At 38.8% G+C, this 6,941-nt stretch overlaps 1 protein-coding gene across 8 annotated transcripts in view; it reads right to left on the bottom strand.

Moving 5' to 3' along the window:
- ADD3 (adducin 3 (gamma)) overlaps positions 1 to 6,941 on the bottom strand; it is a 151,208-nt gene that overhangs the window by 55,323 nt on the left and 88,944 nt on the right. Inside the window, exons 2-3 of one of the 8 annotated variants that reach the window (XM_011927908.1) lie at positions 4,133 to 4,224; positions 269 to 326 (exon numbers count right to left, since the gene is read on the bottom strand). The exons of the other annotated variants lie outside the window; for them this stretch is intronic. The gene's annotated coding sequence lies outside the window, so the exon portion shown is untranslated. The remainder of the gene's footprint in view (positions 1 to 268; positions 327 to 4,132; positions 4,225 to 6,941) is intronic. 8 annotated transcript variants of the gene reach the window in all.

Raw genomic sequence — 6,941 nt, forward strand, 5'->3', positions numbered from 1 at the left:
AAAACAAGAAAAGAAAAAAGTAGATACATAATGGTATGCATGGTATAATTTTATATGGATTAAAAAGCTGTTCAGGTAGATCACTCACACACACACACACACACACACTCTCCTCTCTGTCTCTCTCTCTCTCTCCCATCGACATTTTTTTGAAAAATAAATTCCCCTCTGGGGAGTGGGGCTGAGATTAGGGTGGGAAAAACATTTTGTCACATGCCCTCTTATATTATTTCATCTTTTTACCATATGCATTTTCTAGTAAAATTACCTTTTAAAAGTACATTAAAGCAGAGAAAGGAAATTCCGTGTAGCTCTGGGAGACAACTCTGGTGATGAAGATAAAGACAGGGTTTATCAATGGTAATTTGACACTCTGTATCTAATGTACATGACACATTATATTTAGTTCTCTAGAAAAGCCTTCTCAATGCTTTTCATGTCATGGTGTGTGTATTAGTTCTCACTAATAGGGTATGCATAAATAAGACAAAGCTTGTATAGCAGACTGGAGTAAACAAGAGGTAGACTGAGGGGGCAGATGCACAGGGCTTGGTAAAAAATATTCCATTTTTTGCCGGATGCGGTGGCTCAAGCCTGTAATCCCAGCACTTTGGGAGGCTGAGACGGGCGGATCACGAGGTCAGGAGATCGAGACCATCCTGGCTAACATGGTGAAACCCCGTCTCTACTAAAAAATACAAAAAACTAGCTGGGCGAGGTGGCGGGCACCTGTAGTCCCAGCTACTTGGGAGGCTGAGGCAGGAGAATGGCATAAACCCGGGAGGCAGAGCTTGCAGTGAGCTGAGATCCGGCCACTGCACTCCAGCCTGGGCGACAGAGCGAGACTCCGTCTCAAAAAAAAAAAAAAAAAAAAAAAAATTCCATTTTCTTTATATTATGTACCTAGGAAAAGATAAAGAGTATTACTGGAGATATTAACTAAGATTTTCTATTACAGTTCCAAATAAAAATCTATTTAAAAATCTTCTAATTTCAATACTTAAGAGCAAATTCATTGGCAAGCTTTGCTCCAGCACAACTGTGAAAGTCGAAGTTTAACTGTATTCCTCCAGAGTTCAAAGGGACAGTACACGTTGTAACCAATATTTTTTGAAATGAAACACTGTTTTCTGTGTTGTAAGAGAAATTTATTACAGAGATTTAAAGTGGTTCGTATGTGTCATGGTTGGGTCATGATGCAAAACATACTGAAAAAAGTTTGAAAGCCACTTTTACCCAAGGCTACACAACTAATAGCTGTACACTAAATAGCCAATGTTCAAGGAAAGGTCCACGAAAACACTTGTGGCAGGAGGTTGGCCTAATTTCAACTTGAAAATGCTGATGAGATGTTTTATATAGATAGTTCTACTACTCAGATATGAAAAAGTAAATTTCAAAATTTCTGACAGACACAACTTCTTACAGTAAAGCTTTAGTTTTCAGGTCATTTGTAAGAATGACTGAGTTAACATCCAACCATTTTTCTCTCAATTCTAGTATATTCCCTTTAGCATTTCTGGAATAGTCATGTGTCTTTACAAAGAAAATTAGAGTACTCAAAGCTAGAAAAGATCTTACAAGAGGCTAACCCAAATTCCTAATTGTATAGGTGAAGAAACTAATGTCCAAAGAGGTAAATCAGTCTCTTGAATCCCAGGTTAGTGCTTTTTGCTATGATACCATACCTCTGCTTTATTATTACATCCTTATGAAATTAGAAGACAGCTAAATCCGATTACTACCAAGTAAAAAAGAGGAAGCTGAAGCAAGGAGATGCTAAGAAGTCTTAGTTCAAAAAGGATGACACAATGTCACCTCTGCAAGCTTTATAGAAATTAGTCATTTTCAACATTCAGCTTTGATTTCAAGGGAGGCAGTTGTTCAATTTGCTTGCACCAAATGAGTGTCTTACCCAAAGTGTACACATGACCACACACCAGAGAATATAGATAACACAAAACACAGCCTCTCCCTCCACATGCCCACTTCAGTCAGTGAATAATTGAATACTCCAAAGGCATTGAAAACTCAGGTACAAACAGAAATTCAGTGTGTGAGGGGGAAAAAAGGTCAGACAGACCCCAGTTGCAAAGAAAAAAACTGCTGAACATGGACCTCAATGAACAACAATAATTCTCCTATAGTTCAACTCCCCATTCACGTCACAAACTCTAGAAAGAACACAGAGGCACGGAACTGATGAGGCATGGAACAGAACTTTGGGCTGCAGCCTGCCCCAACTCTTCTGACAAATACCCAACAGCAACAGGACAAAGCATCATTATGACACAAATAAAAGGCTCTTTAGATGCTGCCTTTTTTTTAATTCAATGAACCCACTCTTACACACAAAGTTCATGTCACGATGTCTCGAAACACAGTATTGACAGATTATGCTATTAATGGGTCCAATAAATTTAGTATAAAACACCACTTCAAGCATTTTTAAGTTAAATAACTAGCACATTTGGGAGAATACTATTTTCCTTCATTTGAAAAGTAAATGTCATCCCCAAAATCGTTAAAAATAACAACTCAGTAAACTGTTTAAGGGGGGGGGAAGCAGACAAGTGAACTAAAAGAAAAAAACCTTAGTTGAATGATAAAGCCAGAAGCTCCTCCCAAAGAATATTGCATGTTACTAGCAGCTGGCACAAAGCTTAACTATCTTATCTGTGTTTCCCCTTAAGCTGTGAGCAATCAGTATTACAATAGACAATCCATCACTTACAAAAAAACTGAAGTGCTGTACATTTCTTAAGCTGGTTTTTGTGGGGCAATTCTGTTGCAATACTGCCCTAAAAATGAACTTTGTTTTAAAGAGCAAGATATCCACAGTCAATGTGGTTAGAGCAAGGGTGGAGCTCACTCTGGGGGAAACAACACACCCAGGCCGACTTCAGTGAGAGCAAACTGCACATTAATATCGTCACACATTTTCAGAGCCTCAGAGTCACAATTAATTGATTAGTCCTCCTAAAAAAGTTGGGGGGAGTTCATGTTTGAAGATCAGCTTTCCTGCCTTGAAGTAAAATATATTCTCATTTCTTGTTTGTGAAGAAAGTAAAGATAAAATAAAATGCAAGACAGATCACACAGTTCAACCAACAGAATGTTAGATGGAAGTGGAGTACTATAAAGGAAGTCCAACCATGCCAACTTCTAAGTTTAGCAACAGCAGCTTTTACATATCTCAAGGTGTCAGAAGCTTTGCTCATTCTAAAACATTACTTCAGCCAGTTTCCAGAGGTCCTGAACATGAACACAAATTACCTCTTTCTCTCCTCACCAGTGCTCTAGCTCTTCTAACAATGCACAAATAATAAAAACATTTTATTATCAACTAGCAATAGGTCCCTTCAAAATAAGATGTCATTTATGGAGTTGCTTTGGTAGAATATTGAAATGTACATGTAAAAAAGAAAATTATTTATTATGCATAACATTTTTTTATACTCAACCCCTTTTTCAATAATTTTGTAGGAATTTTATTTTAAAAAGTTTTCCACAGTATGTATAAATACTGTATAAATATCTTCAACAGTATCTAAAATAATTTATCAGTTACTGAAACTATTATCAAACATCTGATAATTACTCAAAGTGATTTTAACCAATACTATTTTCTGTATATGCATATTCAGAAACACAACCAAGAGTTATTTTTAATTGAATTCCTATAATCATAAAACTAAAGTTTGAGTAAAAGAAGCACATGAAAAACTATATAATTGTTTACATAGAATTTAAAATGAACAATGGAAAAGGATTTGCGAGACCACCAGGAAAATATTATTTTTAATGATGCATGTTGTCACGTTACTCTAGCCAAGAGCTACTCTCTCACATTGGAACAATAAATCAGTTTGGAGTATTGAACATTTCAATATTTCGAGAGATGGCTTAGAACATCCTCTCTCAGGACACTAGTGAGGGGCTGTTGATTGATCTTGCCTTTGTTGGATTATGAGGTCACTCTTGCCACATGACAAATTAACCATTCCAACATACTCTTCTCATAGTCCAACTGCCTGATTTATTTTTTCAACCATCAATGTAATTATGAATCACCTTCTGCCATCTCTTGGCTCTTCCTCATCTCGCCCTCAAATTAACAATTCAAAGTTACCAGTTGGTTATTATAGTAGAAGAATCCTGTCTTGATACTTTTTGGATTTGCAATGGCAGAATGTGTTTTCAAGTCAAACTTCACTTTCACAGCTGCAAAGGAAATGACAAGAGAAGAAAAACACAGCCAATATATATCAGCAATTAATTCCATCCACAACTGCCCAGCTGTTTGTGCATGGAAGAATCAGTCTGTTTCCTTTCGGGGCTTTCACCACTGAAAATTGATACTGCACATTCAGAGACACAAGCTGTTTGTAACATGTCAGGAATGTGCGCAAGATCACACAGAGTTGAAGAGACAAAATGAAATCCAGATCTAGTTTTCTTGGGACTTGCCAGTATTATTTCATAGCAAAAAAAAAAAAAAAAAAAAAAAACCACACACACACACACACAAACACCCCAATCACAGAGCAAAATACACAAAAAATATTCTCCCTTCTGAATATTACCCTTCCAATAAAGGAGAAAATCTGCCAATGATATCAGATTTAGTATCAAGAATAGACACTCTGATTTATTGGCACAGACAAGGTGTGACATTCTTAGGAATCCACATGCTCTATGTTAAATCCAGCCAATACTCTGGACTACACAGCTACTTGCCCAATGTGTAGTTAGTCCCTTTAAAAAATCCTTATAAATGTGAAAGTTGTTGGGAACCAATGCTTTCACCACGGTCACGCAGAAAAGCAAGTTTTTCTTGGTTAGTCCTGATACTATTTGGCACTCACATACATGCCTGTTTCAGGGATTCATGTAAATTTACAGATCCAATCTTGTTTTTTTTTTTTTTCTTTGAGACGGAGTCTCGCTCTGTCGCCCAGGCTGGAGTGCAGTGGCCGGATCTCAGCTCACTGCAAGCTCCGCCTCCCAGGTTCACGCCATTCTCCTGCCTCAGCCTCCTGAGTAGCTGGGACTACAGGCGCCCGCCATCTCGCCCGGCTAGTTTTTTGTATTTTAGTAGAGACGGGGTTTCACCGTGTTAGCCAGGATGGTCTCGATCTCCTGACCTTGTGATCCGCCCGTCTCGGCCTCCCAAAGTGCTGGGATTACAGGCTTGAGCCACCGCGCCCGGCCCAGATCCAATCTTCTAGGGTAACTTTCAAGCAATGAAATTTCTCCTTCCCTCCCCCCTAACTCAGTTTTGTGGATTTTAAATAAAAATACTATACGGAGTGCCAGAGGCTTAACAACTAAAGTATGGGCTTGTATGCAACTCACGAAGTGTGCTATCCCCCTTCTCTCCCTGTCCTCCAATTCTAATTTTATTTCAAATATTTGTTTGATTTAAATTGTGTAAAACGTCATTTTTTCATATTGTATTTTCAATACATGACTTGCCATTATTGTTATTAAAGTCAGCGAAAAAAGATGGCATTTTAAAAACAAAATAATTGAAAACATATTTTAGCTTTGTTTAAGAAAAAAAAAAAGAGGAAATGAGGTAGCTCCATGACTGAATTCATTGTCCTAAGGGCCTTCCCCTTCCCCTTTTGCCCTCCAATCAACATCAGCTGAACAAGAGTTCACGCACTCCTAATACCTGTACATTCTCAAATACAACATAGATAGGCCACCCACTCTGGGCACCACTAGGGTCTAGGGCTTGATCAATGAAAAGAAGACAAACTGTCTACTCCAAATAGGGGAGTAAAAGCTTATTCCATAAGCTTCCAAATGGAGATGTTTTCAAGTGCCAGAAATCAAACCAGGACAATGAGAAGCTGTCTCCAACTAAAGTGCTATGAATCCTGAAGTCACGAAGTTTGATTTGTTAAGGAACTACCAGGCATCTCAAACATGTGGTAGACTAAAATTAAAGCACAAAACCAAAAAAAGGGCTTTTCCTTTTGAACAAACATCATCTGGTCAAGGATGTATCGGGTTGGGGGACGGGAGGGGAGGGGAGAAGGAGAAGAGAGGAGAGGAGTTTAATTTTTGGCTGATGGTGACAACAACTTCTAGAAACGTGGTATAACTATTAGTGACTTAAAACAGCCACAGAGATGAGCTTTGCTTGGCAAGCTTCAGCTCTGTGGGACATTCAGTCTAGCTTGAAATGTCTATGTGAAGTAACCTCTCTACCTACTACAAGACTGGCTAAGGAAAAAAAGGTCTAAACTGTTTAAATCAGGTTACTTAAATTCATGTTAGTCTGGGGTGGGAAGCTGGCTGTTTCCATGGGTTCCTCTACTCAGCTGGGATCACCTTTGTATTCCAACAGATAGCACAGAGCTTAGAGCTTAGGCCACTGAAACCATCCATAAGTGCGGAATGGTTATGCCTGAGTAATAGGCATTTAGTTATGATTAAAAACAAAACAACTAAGGATGAACACTCTCCAAAAAGGAAAGCAAAATGACAGAAAAATAGGGGGCAAGGAGATGATCAGAGTAAAATGCATGAAATATTAAAAAGATTAAAAACCAACTGTGCAAACTTCTGTGTCCTCAGAGACCTAAATGCTGCTAAGCAGTTAAAGTGCCACTGGAATAATTCAAACTGCTACGCAGTGCACTTTACATACTTATTCCATGAACTTCCACAGCAACCCTATCGGTAGTACTATTATGATGCCTCCTTTACAGGTAAGAAAACTAGGGCCGGGCGCAGTGGCTCATGCCTGTAATCCCAGCACTTTGGGAGGCCGAGGCAGGTGGATCACGAGGTCAGGAGATCGAGATCATCCTGGCTAACGCGGTGAAACCCCGTCTCTACTAAAAAAAATACCAAAAAATTAGCTGGGCGTAGTGGCGGGCACCTGTAGTCCCAGCTACTCGGGAGGCTGAGGCAGGAGAATGGAA

This window comes from Colobus angolensis, unplaced genomic scaffold, assembly GCF_000951035.1.
Source record: "Colobus angolensis palliatus isolate OR3802 unplaced genomic scaffold, Cang.pa_1.0 Scaffold75, whole genome shotgun sequence".
Taxonomy (NCBI): Eukaryota; Metazoa; Chordata; class Mammalia; order Primates; family Cercopithecidae; genus Colobus; species Colobus angolensis.